Source organism: Pleurodeles waltl, chromosome 1_2 (assembly GCF_031143425.1).
Source record: "Pleurodeles waltl isolate 20211129_DDA chromosome 1_2, aPleWal1.hap1.20221129, whole genome shotgun sequence".
NCBI lineage: Eukaryota > Metazoa > Chordata > Amphibia > Caudata > Salamandridae > Pleurodeles > Pleurodeles waltl.
Genome location: NC_090437.1, coordinates 778,839,376 through 778,855,587, shown reverse-complemented (window position 1 = coordinate 778,855,587; position 16,212 = coordinate 778,839,376).

The window sequence follows — 16,212 nt, the reverse complement described above, 5'->3', positions numbered from 1 at the left end:
GCTCCACACCGGAAACAACAAGCACAAATTAAGCACTGGTTCTATAACAGGTAATACAGGGAGAACAGGCAAAAACATATCAAGCTTAGAATGATCATGAGGTGTAGGCTTACTTTGATGACAACAAACAGATTTATATGAGGGCGGTCACATCACTGCCCCAGCCACTTGTAACACCCCACTCTAGTTTTCCTAAAGCCAAAAGAGTGTCAGTGCCTGGCGAGAATGATTTCAAGGGTGTGGGAGTTGCATGAGCATAGTAGTAGTGAGGTTTCCATGTAGCATGCGCGACAGCTTAGCCTTCCTCCAATATTGTTTTGGAGTTCTGTGCAGACTGTAACTGGTCATCATATGCGACTGCTACTTCAGCAGGGGGGCCAGACCAAAGCAAACAATCCCCTCTGAAATAAATAATGAGCCCAACCTCTGGTGCTAGTGATTATTCAATTTTGGTTATTGTTTGCTTGCTCGCAATTCAGCACAGAATGTCAAGTGGTGAGAGTAATCTTTAGAGGCCACCAACGGAATCAAGGTCTCTCGCCATTGCTTTCTACTTGGTTAGTGCAGCGTGTGGTGGTGGTTTAGGCAATGATCAAGAACGTAGGCAGACCCACTCCAACAGTTGGGTCAGCTCCTGAGTTCCAAGCTTGTCTGCAACTCTGGGCACAAAGGCTTGATTTCCTTAGGCACTCTCCTCCTGTTGTGTTTTTTTTGCTCCGATTTCTTAGACGGCCAGGCAGGATTTAGTACTTAAGCAATCTCCAAGTGTCTCCAGCAACTCACTGAAAGCCTTCCAGGTGATGTTGCTTCAACTCTGGGCAATTGGCTGTCAAAGACAGTAGCCCTGGATCGCAGGAATTCCTATGGTACTCTGTTTTTGCTACTCTTCGGTAAGCAGAAAATGGTCAGTTTCAGTCCCGCTATTATAGTCCAGCTGCAGAAAGGGAATTCTGATTTTCTTATCAGGGTCCTGAAAATGTTTCAAAGGGGTTCCCTCTCTTGATGTATCTCACTGTATCTCTCCTATGTAGAGCAAGTGATGGTTTCAACAGCACGTAGTGACTAGGAGTGTCTCATATTGGCACACTCAAAACATGAGCACAATCGCATGAAGACCTTGAACATGGCAGCCAATACCCTTTGGAAGCAGCACCCCTGGGAGAGACAAAAGGGCAGGACTTAGCCCCTCTGCACAATAAATGAGACCGCTGTGCCCTCCTCCCCACACCTTCCATCCAGCTAAATGTTGGTGCTCAGAAATAAACAATCATAAGGGCTAAAACTGGCACTGCTGCATAACTAAAGCAGCCCTAGCTCTGTCTTCCCACACCTTACTCTTTGATACTAAACCTAAAGCTCAGGAATGGCAGCAATACACTTTGTCAGTCTGAGTCTAAGGAGGGTTGTTGACAATTGTATAAACAATGAGTAGTTCTTGTGATGTTAGGTGGGGATGACAGCTTTTGAGAGCTACGGTCCCACCATCGAAAGGGATGTTTTTTCTGTTTAAAATCATTTGGAATACAGGTTGAGACTGATCAGGAATAGTGATGGAAAATGCTGGGGGTATATCTTCATTGGTAGCCAAGGACCCATTGCAGACAGCCTTCTGCACGTCAGACATTTATCACAGTTACTCCTCTAAACCGAGAGCCAACAGAGGGATTTTTGTGTAGGCTTGATGTTGCTACACTTGTTTAAGTAAAGGTTAACGTGTGACATAATATACAAACTCATGTAATTAACAAGTAGAGAGCACTGAAGGCCTGATTCAACAAACATTTAACACCCTCAGGTTTGACTTAGAGTGCAAAAGGTGTCTAAGGTCAGGCACAAACACAGGGCGGTCCTAGGATTTTGGGGGCCATGGGCAGAAAGGCGAGGCCTCTCTAATTTGCACACAACCCGACAAATTCATCGCTAGTGCATCTCATTAGATGCCCCTGCTCCCAAAGCTGCTTTGTGCAGAACCCACCTAGGTTGCAGCCCCTCTCTCTCAGCCACCTATAAGCACCTCTTAGCAGCTCATAAAGGGCTGAATGTGAGAGTTGCTTTTCATCAGAAAAGCTTAATACTGCTGTGGGACAATGGGTGTCCCATGGTGCCTCTGAATAGGCAGCAGAATGTTTCTCCTTGCAATTGGGTCCATTGCAGGGCCTCCCTCCACTAGGTATCGCCTCACTATACCATGGTTTTGAGGCCCAGGGGAGGTGGCCTCTCCCTTAGGCATGATTATAGGGAGACACACCTTGCTCACAAATTACATAAGCAGGGGGTCAGGAGTGAGAACCAGTGTGCTGAGGCCTGGCTGTGACACTGGTGCACTGCCCAGTGTTCACGGGCTGAGAGCGGGCCGTGGGCAGCTGCCCACTAAGCCTATGCCTAGCGCTGGCCCTGCACAAACAGGCTTGAAGATACGACTTCAGAGTGCAAGAAATTCACCACGTGCTGGCTTGTTAATAGCTTTAATTATGGGGACAGAGTAGACACAAGTGTTTTCCTAAAGAGGGGGCAGGAGCAGGAATGTGACCATTGGAAATACTAAGAAGGTTGTCAAAGTTGCTATTTTGTCTTTCCTCAAAATGTCTACTGTCTACTTCACTGTCACCATCAATCATCCCTCTTAGGTTTGTGACCCTTATGTATATCAATACAAAAATATAAACAAACAAATAAAACACTATAAACTGTGTGTTTCTTTCTCCTATGAGACAGGAATGGGAAGGGCCTGATTTAGAGCTTGGTGGAGGGTTACTGTGTCACAGAAGTTGACGGATTTCCCTTTTGCCTTATTACAAGTGTTACAGGACATAATGCACTTGTAATAAGGTGGTGGGGTTTCCGTCATGTTCATATAGAAGTAAACCGTCCACCAAACTCTAAATCAGGCCCCAAATCTCCAAAGAAGAGAAGAAGGACACAGGGAGTCTATTGTGGAGCAACAAAAAATCACTTGTTTTATTAAAATAGCACATGCTACTAAAGTGTTGCTATTTCATGCATTGCAAATTAAGACGTGTTACTAATATATAATAATAATAATTGTTGAAGCTGGATGGATGATGGGCTGAGTTGGCCTCGCCCTGGGGGCGGTCTCTCTTTCCCTCTCCTTCTCCTTCTAACTTCCTGAATAAAGCTCACAGTCATCTTCTAAAGTAAAGTAATATCAAGGATACCTAGAAACATTAATCCTAGCTCATATTGCAAAGTAAATCGACTTGTTTAAAACAACACACCAAGAAGAATGGAGAAAATAGGCCTGCAAGTTAAACACACAACATAACAGCCGCGGCCTGTACTTTAGGGAGGAGGGGCCAAGCCCCCGCCACATTTTGCCCCTCATGAAGAGTGCCTGTCAGGCTGAGCAAAGGTCAGCCTGGCAGACACTCTTCATGTTCATGTTCAGTTCATGTTCAGCTCAGGCAGCCAGGAGTGAGACATGCGTGATTTGCACAGACTCCTGGCTGCCTGAGCTGAACTTTGCTGGGCTGAACAGGTCACAGTTTCTATGGGCGTGCCCTTCTCAGCTCAGCAAAGGTGCCTCGAGGCCCTTTCCCTCAGGCAGGGCTGAAAGAGAGCTGGTCGAGGCACCCCCCTCTGCTTACTTGAAGGAACAAACTTTGGTAAAGCCAACAAGCCTGGCCTTGGCAAGTGGTTCATGGGTTATTTTTATGTTTTTTATTGCAACTTTATAACATAAAATAAAGAGAAGGGTAAAAGAAATCATAATGGTGCCTAAACCCTGCATCTATATGCTTGCTAAAATACATGTAATAAAAATAACCATCTAATATAATATTAATTAAACAGTGTGGACGTCTCCTAGCATGCAGGAATACACAGAATAGGTGTGGAAATCGTTTTTAACATTAATGCCAATCAGAAAAAAGTGTGATCCTTTATGAATTACTGTAACCTGAATACATTGTTTAAACACATAAGGCTTTGTGCGTGATGCATGGATACATGATTGTGCCCTGGTGCTAGAGAGAGGGGAGGAGACTGCCTTATCTCTGTAAATATGGTGCTCTCCTTTTCTCTCTCTCTCTCTCTCTCTCTCTCTCTGTCTCTCTCTCTCTCTCTCTCTCTCTCTCTCTGTCTCTCTCTCTCTCTCTCTCTCACGCAGCGTAGCGCAGCATTTTTGGCTGCTGCACTGTATGAGAATTTGGTAAATAGGCCCCTATGTGCCAGCGTGATTGTTGGGAAATCTGAGGCTCACAATTCCCCAATCTCACTGATCAAGCTACACCCCTGCCTTTAACCTGACACTGAACCTGTGTTCCAAATCTGGGGGCAGAATTATTATTTTATCATGCAACACAGTGCAGCAACCAAATCTGCTATGTTGTGTTGTGTAAGATGGGAGGAAGAGTGCAGAGCCATATCTACAAAAGGCTTCCTGATCTCATCATCCCTGCACTGACATTCTATTAAAAAGTGCCTTGTGAGAAGCCTAGCCCTGCACCATGGTGCAGTGATGAGTGTGCATCAGTAGCGGCTGGTGTCAAGGCTGAGAGGCGGGGTGGGGGGAATCAGTGAACAACAAGAAAACAAAACAAACATAAAATAACTTACCTGCTGCCCGCCACGTTGAATGTTTTGTGATCCTCTACACTGCAGGCACAGGCTCCCAGCCTGCCCTGCATCCAATCCTGACAATGCTCTCATGCTGCTGGCATCATGAGAGCAGCATCAGGATTGGCCTGAGCACCCAGGCAGACTGGTAGTTTGTGCCTTCTGTCTCCAACACAGCAACACAGCTCTTGATGGAGACAGCTAGTGCGCATGTGTGCTTTGCTGTCCTGAGACAGACGGCCAAACACACATACGCACTGGTAGCAGTGGAATCACTCCCCCTTCATCATGATGGTTCCGCACCCAAGACTCTGCCTGGCCCAAGTTGAAAAAAAATGATAATAAACCTTTCTTATTATCATTTATTTCTCCACTTTTGAGGCTGCTGGCAGGGGGGTGACGCTTCTCCGCCATAGCTGAAGAGCTGTCACTGATGTGCGTTGTCAAGCAAAGAATTTGTAACAGAACCATACCATGCCATTACAAATTTCTGTGCCTAGACAAGCTCACGAGGACAAACACAGAAGGATCCCATGTTTTAGCCGCATGTTGTTCTTTTAGCACACAAACAGTGCATGGGCTTTTTGAGAAATTAAAACATTCCTCCTTGCTAACGTCTACTTCAAAAAGGTGTTATTTTTTACACAAAGCCCGGTCTGGCTATCTTTGTGGCCTTTGCTTAAAAACCTTTCGGTATATACGCTGATCTCCCCAAGTAACGCTCCATTGACCCCCTCTTGCGGTGAAACAAGGCAACTTGACACAAAGCAACACAAAGGGCTTTTTGTGCTCAGAAAAGAATCCTTTCCGGTGCAAAGTAACTCTTCCGCTTCAAATTAAATACAAATTTGTTTGTTTGCACTACTTTATGACTGCGCAAAGTCATAGTAAATTCGGGCAAGAGTATTTTTAATCCTTTCCTGCCTACACTATTTTAAGAAAACAATTAAATTATAATTAATTTCTTTTTTTTGACTATCCTTTCAAAATCTTTGGCAGTAGCGACATCAAGTGGCGAGGAACGGAAACCAGGAAAATACAACAATAGTGCACGACAACTTGGCAAGACAGAAAAGAACATTGTTTCAGTCTCGATTGCTGCTGTCCCTGCTTGCCTCTTTACGTAGATTTTTTCAAGGCAGATGGCACACGCTTTTCAATGTAAATTTTTTTACAAATGTATTGAAACCAATAATAGAGCAAAGATTGTTTCTATATTGAAGTGCACCCTTAGCTGTGTGGCCAATGACATTGTGCTTAGGGAACGGATGTCACTCTCACAAACAATGGACCCCAAAGCTGAAGTTGGTTGGGCTGGCTCATTGCCCCATGCTAGGGAAAACCAAAATGCGACTGATAGTTGAACTGGCCAGTGGCGAAGAAGGCATAGTGAAAGCACCTTTACATGCATCTATTTTTATTAAATCTTTTTTGGAAAAACAAATGGTCTTTTGGGTAACACCAGGTACTCGAGTTGTCGTGTGACTTGGCAAAAAGATATCATAGCCATTACTTTTGTGGAAATTAATGTATTGGCAAGTTGGAATGCGAGGCATTGTCTGTTCCACCCAACAAATACCCTACCCATGAACCCTTATCTCAAGAACTCTTTGGGGTGAGGGGTTCCCTTCCTTTGGCCAATAATCTGTATAATTGGCGAAAGAAATAGAAGTTGCCAAAATGGTTCCAAATACTAGCCTATAACTAGGTCAGTGCTTTATTGCCCAAGTAGTGCGAGCAAAGCCAACATAAATCACGTTTTCAGTGTTTCTTTCATTTGTATATATATAAATAAATAGTAGTGTACGCTAACTGGAACAAGCACACCATAAACGTAGCTACTGTTAATGCCTTCTACTTGCCAACAGTCGAGCTAGTCACCTTACTCCCAAAGGCCTACAGAGACTATTGCAAAATAAACAGATTGAACATAAATTAGGAAAACAAGAACTAAATTTCGATAGAAAATACCACATTTTCCTGCCATCTAGAGAACATCAGGCTGGAGACGGTGACCTGTTAATAGCATTCGGGAGTTATGTTTCATGTAACTTTCAACCAACAGAATCAGTAACGCTTTTTAGAGTCTGTCTGCAGTCCCAGTGATGGCAATTTAATACATAATGTGCAGTTAATAGGTCTTTAGTTTATGCATTTCCAGCCTGCATGATGGACAATGATCCACACGTTAATGCTTTCTAAGGTGCAAAGGGCTTAGGAAACCCTTGTGAAAACCACAACCTGTAGGGTTAGAACACTGATAATGGCTTTGGTGGTTACTTCCTTGACCTGCTGCTCAGTGGTGAAAACAGTAACATTTGTAAAGTCCTAAACTAACACTGAAGTACAGTCTGTTGCAGCAGAATGTTATAAACATCCTTGCATTACCGAACTTCTCTTGCAATAAATTCTAGGGAGAAGGAGGTATGTTTGTCTTGAAAATCTTCAGACTTTCCAATGTCACTTTATCCTGACAGGTTATTCGCTGAACGTTGATAAACTTCTGTTGAAAGAAGACACAAGTAGACTTCTTTTAATTCCGGTCTAGACTATGTAACCACAAAATAAACTTCAATTTTTATTCTGATATAAAAATAAAAATTGAAATGACACAATAATTGTTTTGTTATGTTTTTGTATGCTGCCATTTCCTTCTGTTTCGTTTAGGTCAATTACTATAATCATTTAAAGTTAAGTAAATCCCTGGATGTCATATATGTATGGTTTTAAGAAACAAATGAGTTAAATGTATGCCTCTTCGTCTTAATTTTAATGAATAAAAGGAGACAGTAACTAAGGCTGTCATTTAATAAAGCAAGTGTACGCTGTATGATACTCGCTTTTCACTACTTATTTGATTTGAAACCTTGAAGGGTAGCTATAGCAGCTACTTCATTTCATAATCAAATTCGCAAGAAGTTGTGTACTAGAACATTATGCCATTGTTTAAGGTCATGCATTATTTTAATTGTTTTGATATTTTTCAGCTTTTGTTTGATTTCATGTAACAAGGCAAATTGTACGAGTGTTTATATATACGGAAATGGATATACAGTATAGATAATGGTTGTTAGAAATGGGGTCTCCAGTTGGCAGTCAGTTTGCACCCTGTCCAAGTAGGGACCCTCAGTCTAGTCAGGATAAGGGAGATACCCGCTCAGATAACCCCTGCTCACCCCCTTGGTAGCTTGGCACGAGCAGTCAGGCTTATCTCAGAAGCAACGTGTAAAGCATTTGCACATAACACACAGTAATAAGTGAAAACACCACAAAAGGACACCACACCAGTTTTAGAAAAATAGCCAATATTTATCTATATAAAACAAGACCAAATACGATAAAAATCCAACATAGAGTAATAAAAATATGAATGCTGCAAGATGTACTTAACAATACAGTTCCTTGAAGTCGATAACTCCACCTGGGGCTATCACGGGGTCGTGAACAACAAAACCAAAAGTTCAGGCTGGCCTCAGCGTCGCGGGACAGCTGCAGTGTCGGGAAGACCCGCAAACAGTACCTTGGACTCGCAGGTTCCGGTTCCGTCGGTTCCGGAGTCGGTGCAGGAGTTGTCGGGCCCTTGAAGTCACGCACCTCGGGTATCGAACTCCGGGCTGATGAAATCAGGTGCGCTGGCGGGGATGGCGTCGGGGCTGCGGTGCGAAGCGGGACAATGCGACATGCGGTGCCCACAGGTCACGGTGCCGGCAACAGCTCGGTGACGGCGTCCAGCGGCGTCAGTGAGACCAGGGCTGCGGTGTGAAGCAGGGCAGTGCAATGTGCGGTGTCCACAGGTCACGGTGCAGACAGCGGCGTCGTCGTTGTGGAAGCGCTGTCGTCGGTAGGCCCAAGCCAGCGGGATGGGACGGTGCTTTGTGACCCTAACGAGCGGTGTCCACAGGCCACGGTGCAGGCAAGGATGCATGGTGACGACACTGGAGCCGATGGTGCGGCCGTCAGTGGACCGGGGCTGCGGCCCAGGATGGTGCTTCGTGCTCCTCACGAGCGGTGTCCACAGGCCACGGTGCAGGCAGCGGCACCGGTGTCAGCAGGAGCGTCGTCGTCGGGGATGCCCAGGCTGCGGTGTGAGCAGGTGACGCCAGAGTGCGGGGCCCTCAGGTCGCGGTGCGAGCAGCGGCTCGTGAAGTCATCCGATGACGGCATCGGTGAGACCAGGGTCACAGTGCGAAGCGGGGCAATGCGACTCCGTGTGGCATCAGCAAATCACAGTGCAGGCCAGTGGCGTCATTGGTGGCGTCGCAGTGGTTTCTCTTCTTGAACAGCACAAAACACACAGTTCCCAGTGCTGCAGGTCGAGGAAACTGAAGTCTTTGGTGTCCCTGAGACTTCCAACAGGAGGCAAGCTCTACTCCAAGCCCTTGGAGAATTTTCTCAAGCAGGACACACAGCAAAGTTCACCCTTTGCACTCTTTTCAGGCAGAAGCAGCAACTGCAGGCGAGTCCAGCAAAGCAACACAGCAAAGGGACAGTACTCCTCCTTCTGCTCTTCTCCTGGGCAGAGGTTCCTCTTGATTCCAGAAAGATTCTAAAAGTCTGGGGTTTTGGGTCTGCTTCTTATACCTAGTTCTGCCTTTGAAGTTTGCAAACTTCAAAGCAAAGTCTCAAGTGTTTACAAGATCCTTCCTTGTCCAGGCCAGGCCCCAGACACTCACCAGGGGGTCGGAGATGGCATTGTGTGAGGGCAGGCTCAGTCCTTTCAGGTGTGAGTGACCACTCCTCCCCTCCAGCACGGATGGCTAATCAAGATATGCAGGCTACACCCCAGCCCCCTTTGTGTCACTGTCTAGAGGAGAGGTGTGAACAGCCCAACTGTCAAACTGACACAGACAGGGAATCCACAAACAGGCAGAGTCACAGAATGGATTAAGCAAGAAAATGCCTACTTTCTAAAAGTGGCATTTTCAAACGCACAATCCTAAAATCAACTTTACTAAAAGATGTATTTTTAAATTGTGAGCTCAGAGACCCCAAACTCCACATGTCTATCTGCTCCAAAAGGGAATCTACACTTTAATCAGATTTAAAGGTAGCCCCCATGTTAACCTATGAGAGGGACAGGCCTTGCAACAGTGAAAAACGAATTTAGCAATATTTCACTGTCAGGACATATAAAACACATTACTATATGTCCTACCTTAACCACACACTGCACCCTGCCTTGGGGGGTACCGAGGGCCTACCTTAGGGGTGTCTTACATGAAAGAAAAGGGAAGGTTTAGGCCTGGCAAGTGGATACACTTGCCAAGTCGAAGTTACAGTCAAACCTGCACACACAGACACTGCAGTGGCAGGTCTGAGACATGATTATAGAGCCACTTAAGTGGGTGGCACAACCAGTGCTGGAGGCCCACTAGTAGCATTTGATTTATAGGCCCTGGGCACCTCTAGTGCACTTTACTAGGGACTTACTAGTAAATCAAATATGCCAATTATGGATAAACCAGTCCACAGTACAATTTATATGGGGAGCACTTGCACTTTAGCACTGATTAGCAGTGGTGAAGTGCACAGAGACAGTAAACCAGCAAAAACAGAGTCCAAAACCAGGAGGTCAGAAGGCAAAAAGACAGGGGAGACCCGCCAAAAAGCTGCCAGGTCTAACAATGGTTTACAACTACAACAGTTCGCTGAAAGAGCCACTGTCAAGCATACCTCAGGGCAAAATGCAGTAATGAACCATAAGCCAACGTAAATGACATTAATTAAATAACAGCCTACCTGTCAGGTTATAAAATGATAATCATCATTATGCAGGCTTTTAGGGCTAAAACCCCAGATCTGTGAGCAGGAAAGAGAACTAGCATGAGCAAGAACAACCAAAACCAAAACCAATGTGTTGTAGAGAATAATGACATCTTAGTATAACTTTCTGCAGTCGCAAGATTTCTACAATATTGCTCCAGCCCTAGCGACGTGGAAAGTAAATGATCTGCCTACTGTTCCTGTTTTATATATCTCACCTGCTGATATAATACACAACTGTTTCTGTTTTATATATCTCACCAGCTGATATAACACATTTTAAATACAGCGATGAGTCAGGACTCGATTGTAATGATGACAGATTCATTTTATGTAGTCTCAAGCAATATACAGGGAAGTGAATGTCCCCTCAGGAGCAGTTCCTCCTCTGCTCAGACTTTGCCTGTTCGAGATGTCAAGCATCTTGTGACTCGCTACTTAATTCTGAAGCCATCTTCTCTCCTCCAAGGCTCCATCTCAAACCATGCATCAACAGCCTGCTCCATGCAGGCCTACCCTTCAATGTGCATCTCCATCCTGCACAATGAACCTCCCTCATATGTCTCCTACTGCACTCAAAGCACCCGTGTCAATCACGTGCAGCTCCCCCTGCCCTGCAAGGCTCCCTCTAGCACTGTGCATTTCCAGCCTGCACTAAGTAGTTCTACCCTTCTCCGTGCACCTCTAACCTGCACCCTGTAACTCCTTTGTGTGCCCCCTCCTGCACACCAAGCACCCATGACTATCCTTTGCAGCTCTCCTGGCCCATAAAAATCCAGCATCTCTTCCTGCAACATGCCCCTCCTTCATCTATGTCTATTACAAACATACAGCACCCTCTCAACATCTAAACATTTGCATTCCCCACACCTCACCCTATACGAGGAGAGATTGCGACGGATATAAGGGAAAGCATAGTGATTGCGGTGACATAAGAGATGGCGATTGCTGCTACTGACTTTGCGTCCGTTGTGTGCACTGAGAAAGCGTTTGCCATGATGTGGCCATCTTTCTACTTGGCTCTTTCCTTTTTAGTGGTTGCAATAGTATAGGTGCACTTTTGATGCATGCGTGTGCTTGTTTCTGGTGGGGTGGGCACTGTTAGTGATCGTGCTGTACCAGATGTGTTTAAGGATACTTGCATCATCCGCTATGTGCCTCCTCAGCTAAGGGAAAGGATAGCTCTCACAGATGATGGTTGCTCTAACTCCTTGGAGAGCAACATGGTGATAGTTGTGACACTTGCACTTTTTTATGAAGTCTCTGCTGTACCTATACTGTGTGTGAGAGGAGCATTCATCACACTTTACAGATCCCTTGCCATTCCTGTCCTGTATGTGTAAGGATAGCTTGTCCTGCTCATGCCTATGTTGCTCTTATTCTTTGTTTATGATGAACTATAATTAGTTGGAACATTCCTGGGCTGGCCTAGAAAATAAATGACAATGAATGGCTATCTTTTATCAAAGCTTGTGATATTGTTGTGTTGTATGAGACTTGGTCACTGATCGTATTTATGATGGTGACACTAGCCGGCCTGTTCCATCAGTTAGATCGAAGTCAGGCAGAGGGGAAGGGAGGGAGGGGCTGTGGTCTCACAGTTTGGTTTAAATTTGCTCTCAATTTGAGTGTCACCAGAATTCATGTCAATAACAAAGTGATCCAGGCACTTTATAAAGAATGTTGTAAAGAGTTACAATTATTCCCTATTAACTTTTACAATAACTAGTTCACCTAATGTTAACATTTTCCGTGAACTGTTTGACCTTATCAACAATTGGCTAGTTACACCTAGGTTTGTTTTCTTGCCGCCTAACTGGGTTATTTGTGGTGATTTCAACGCTTGTCTAAGCTCTGCATTGTTCATGCAACTCGTTCTACAACTCGGTAAGCTACAGTGGTATCTACTACATGCCGTACAAACAGCGGGGTCAGACTTGGAAAATTTATCTTGGAAAATGATTTGGTCAATATTCATGTGAGGTTGGATCCTTCTCAATGTTCTATTTCTACTTAGTTTGGAAGAGAGTGCTCAACAATTATCAACTATATATTTTTATCCAGTAACCTTATGAGTGTAATGCACTCATCTGGTTCCGATCGCAGAGAAGATGCTGGACCTCTTATCCCCCTAGAGGGCAGCCCATGATAAAGGAACCTTAAACCCTTAAATCAAATACTGCCCTCGAGGTGATGAGAGGTTGAGACAAAGTAAGAAATTATAGACTTGAGGCTCCGGTTCTGCTCTGCTGCCTTGTGACACTATGGAAGAGGTTCTGCACTCCCTGGACTTTTTGTGTTGGTGTGGATGTAGTGCACTAGAAATAACAAGAAGACTAGTTTATCAATGGTTCTCAGCATACAAAGATGACCTAGTTATTCACAAAATTGTACACTTACAGGCACCACAAGTATTGCATGAGAGCAGGTAGAAATCAAGATTTAAAGCTGGAGTTTCTGGCATTCCCAAGAATCATTTTACATTCAGTTCTCTGTACAGGTTTGTATAGATATAAAGTGCACTTTAATAAGTCTTCTCTCATTCCTATTACAACAATTTGTCAAGAATAATTGGTTGGCAGATTTCAGTTCTGATATAATTCAAGTCTGGAGCACTCACTGTGTAAAAGAGCTCAGAGCACTAAAGCTATTGAAACAAAGGTAGTGTCTGATTTCGGAAAGCAAGCTTTCTCAATTCAGAACTCAGTCTTATAGACTTAATCTAAGGATAAGTGTGCACTAACCTATGATCAAGTACTTAGCCTTGTCTCTTCTGCTTGAAAGTGGAATTCAGAGGAAGTCTTGTAGCTGTACTGCTGGGAGCCGAAGAAGAATCGCCACACTAAAAGCGAAGACCAGAGAAGCGTCCATGGCATCAGGACCACAGGAGGGGCAGGGAGGCTGGGGTACAAAAGACTAGAGCGCTGGAGGGATCCGTCAACTCAGGAGGTGAGTGCAGGGATGATGATTGCTCAGGACAGGAATGAGGCCAAGCACTGACTTGAGTTTTGGGTGCAGTTTAAATATTCTATGGGTGAGGTTGAATCCTGAAAGCCACATTGCTTACATTGGAGACAGGAAGGTTCTAACAGGCCCTAGGAAAAAATGCCTGTCAGCCTAATGGTTTTGACCTTTAATGCAAGCAGGTGCAATCAATTAACATTGGCAGGTGTAGTCAATAGGTCATGTCAGTTGGAACCAATAAAAAGAAGCAGGTGGAATCAATTAACATTAGAAGGTGGAGTCATGGCATTTGGAACCAATAAACAAGAAACACATGTCTATTCTTCACAAGTGTGCAAACCAAAAAAACAATTGAACAAGGCTAATGTTTTGGGAAGTGATCTGCCAAGAGATTAAGGCCCTCATTACAACCCTGGCGGTCAAAGACCGCCAGGGCTATTTCGACGGAAGCACTGCCAACAGGCTGGCGGTGCTTCCCATGGGATTACGACTGCGGCGGAAGCGCCGCGGTCGCACCGCCGGGACCGGCGTTTTCCCGCCATATTGGTCCCAGCCGCCGGTCCCCGCGGTTTCCCGCCATATTGGTCCAGGCGGTTGTAATCCCCCAGGGGATTATGAGTCCCCCTCCCGCCAGCCTTTTAATGGTGGTATGAACCGCCATGAAAAGGCTGCCGGAAAGGGGAGTCGCGGGCATGGGCATGGGCAGTGCAGGGGCCCCCTGCCACAGCCCCATTGAACTTTTCACTGTCTGCATAGCAGACAGTGAAAAGCACGACGGGTGCAACTGCACCCGTCGCACCGCCACAACACCGCCGGCTCCATTTGGAGACAGCTTCCGTGTTGCGGCCGAGATCCCCGCTGGGCTGGCGGGTGGAAACTAGGTTTCTGCTCGCCAGCCCAGCGGGGATCTCCAAATAGCCACCGCGGGAGTGCGGCCCCGTGGTGGATTCAACTTGGCGGGCGGCGCTTGCCGCCCGCCAAAGTTGAAATGAGGGCCTAAGTGTAGTGGGACCATGGGGCCTGAGGGGTGTTTATCCTGGTGGCGCAGCAGTTCATGAAATGCCACAGGGGAAATACCACATGAGCCCTGTGCATCAGACACACTGTACAGAGGGTGCAGGAGGGGGTTGTGACAATGAGTCGGCTATTATCGTGTATCATCCTAAAACTTTATTTTTTTAGGGATCACAATCCCTTGACCTCTGTCCTGTTATCTCTCTCTTTAAAGAAGTGCAGCTCTTCTAAGATACATCGATATCTGAGCCCTATAAGTAACAACCTGCTTTTGGAATTCACTGAACCCCAGTGTGTTCCTGATTTCTCTGACTAAGCCTAAATATAACCATTTTGATACCTGTCTTTCTGTTCCGGCTGGGAGCAACACAATGTTGTCTGCTTTCGAGGGACTGTGCATCGCAGCCAATATTCTTTTAATGAAACCTGTAAATTTCAGGAAGTACCCTAATCCAAGGCAGTTTAATGCAGTTTGCTCACTTGCTAATAGGCGTCTGAGAAGTGCTTTGTCTGTTAAACCGAGGAACAACAGCTATGTAGCTGCTTGTCATATGGAATACGGGTCTGCCTTAAGTGATAGGTGCAAAGAGATAACATAAAACCATTGTTAATAATTAATAATGAACACTAAATTGAACAACTCTAAAGATTTCAGGCATATTTTCAATTTGATCTGAAACAGTTAAAGTCATACAACTAGTATTACCTCACTCATCCCAGGGAAGCAATGGGCCTTATGTTTTACTAATATGTATTTGTTACCCACTAACAGAAATCGTGGCAAGTCTTCACTAAATTGATCCCACCCTCTTAATTTTGAGGTCACAAAGTAGTTATTGCATTACATGGTTGACTTTCCAATAACTTCTCTGGAACTGTTAGGGCCCCAATTGATCTTTTTAAATGTAACATCTGCTTATGGGCCACTCTGCCTATTAATATCTTCAGTAATCAAAATGTCCCCATTTCTGAAAAAGGTAATCACGCAGAAACACAATATTATCAGACCATCTCTTTAATCAATTCTATGGTTAAAGTTCTAGCCAGAGTTATTTTCAACAACAGCATAAGATTACAGACCAATGAGCAAAGGGTCTTGAGTACTTGTCAATATGGTTTCAGAGAGGGACATGGTACAATGGAGCAGTGCCTGACCCTCAATGTCATTCTTGGTAATTACACCATTGCCAAACACTTTTTTTTAATTGTACCCTGGACTTCATTGACCTCTCAAGTACATTCCATATGGTCAACAGATCAGAATTATGGTCACTGCTTATATCCATAAGATTGAACCCATCTTTGGTTCATTTTGTTTCTGTTCTCTATGATGGCCTGTCCACCAATTCATTCAGACTGGAAGAGGAGTGGATCAGCGTTTTATTTGAGCCCCTTTATTGTTTATTTTAAATATATTGGACAACTTCATGGCCTAACTTGAACTGGATATCATTTATGCCAAATCTAAGACAATGGTATGTAGTAAAGAAACACTGAAAATGTGTATCATCACTATAAACAATAATGAACTATTGAGGGTTTCTAACTTTCATTAACTAGGTATCATTTTTTATGCTACCCAACATTTGTACTAAAGACAGACAACAACAATTATCACAGTCTGTGGGAGAACTTTTTTATTTGATTCCCTCCTTAAGTGGAAAATCCATAATGACTTTCCTCAATAGCTGTAAAAATGCAATGTCTCCCCATCTCCACATTTGACTCCTAGATAAAGAGTTATACCAACAATGCATCCCTGCAAATTATGGAAAATCAATTTTGCTGGTGATTTCTCTCTATTCCCCACACTTACTCTCTATTCCTAATAATAGTTTACACTTGATGTGCTATGAGGAGTTGTGTTTATTGTATAATGAGGATTTAATTAAGCTT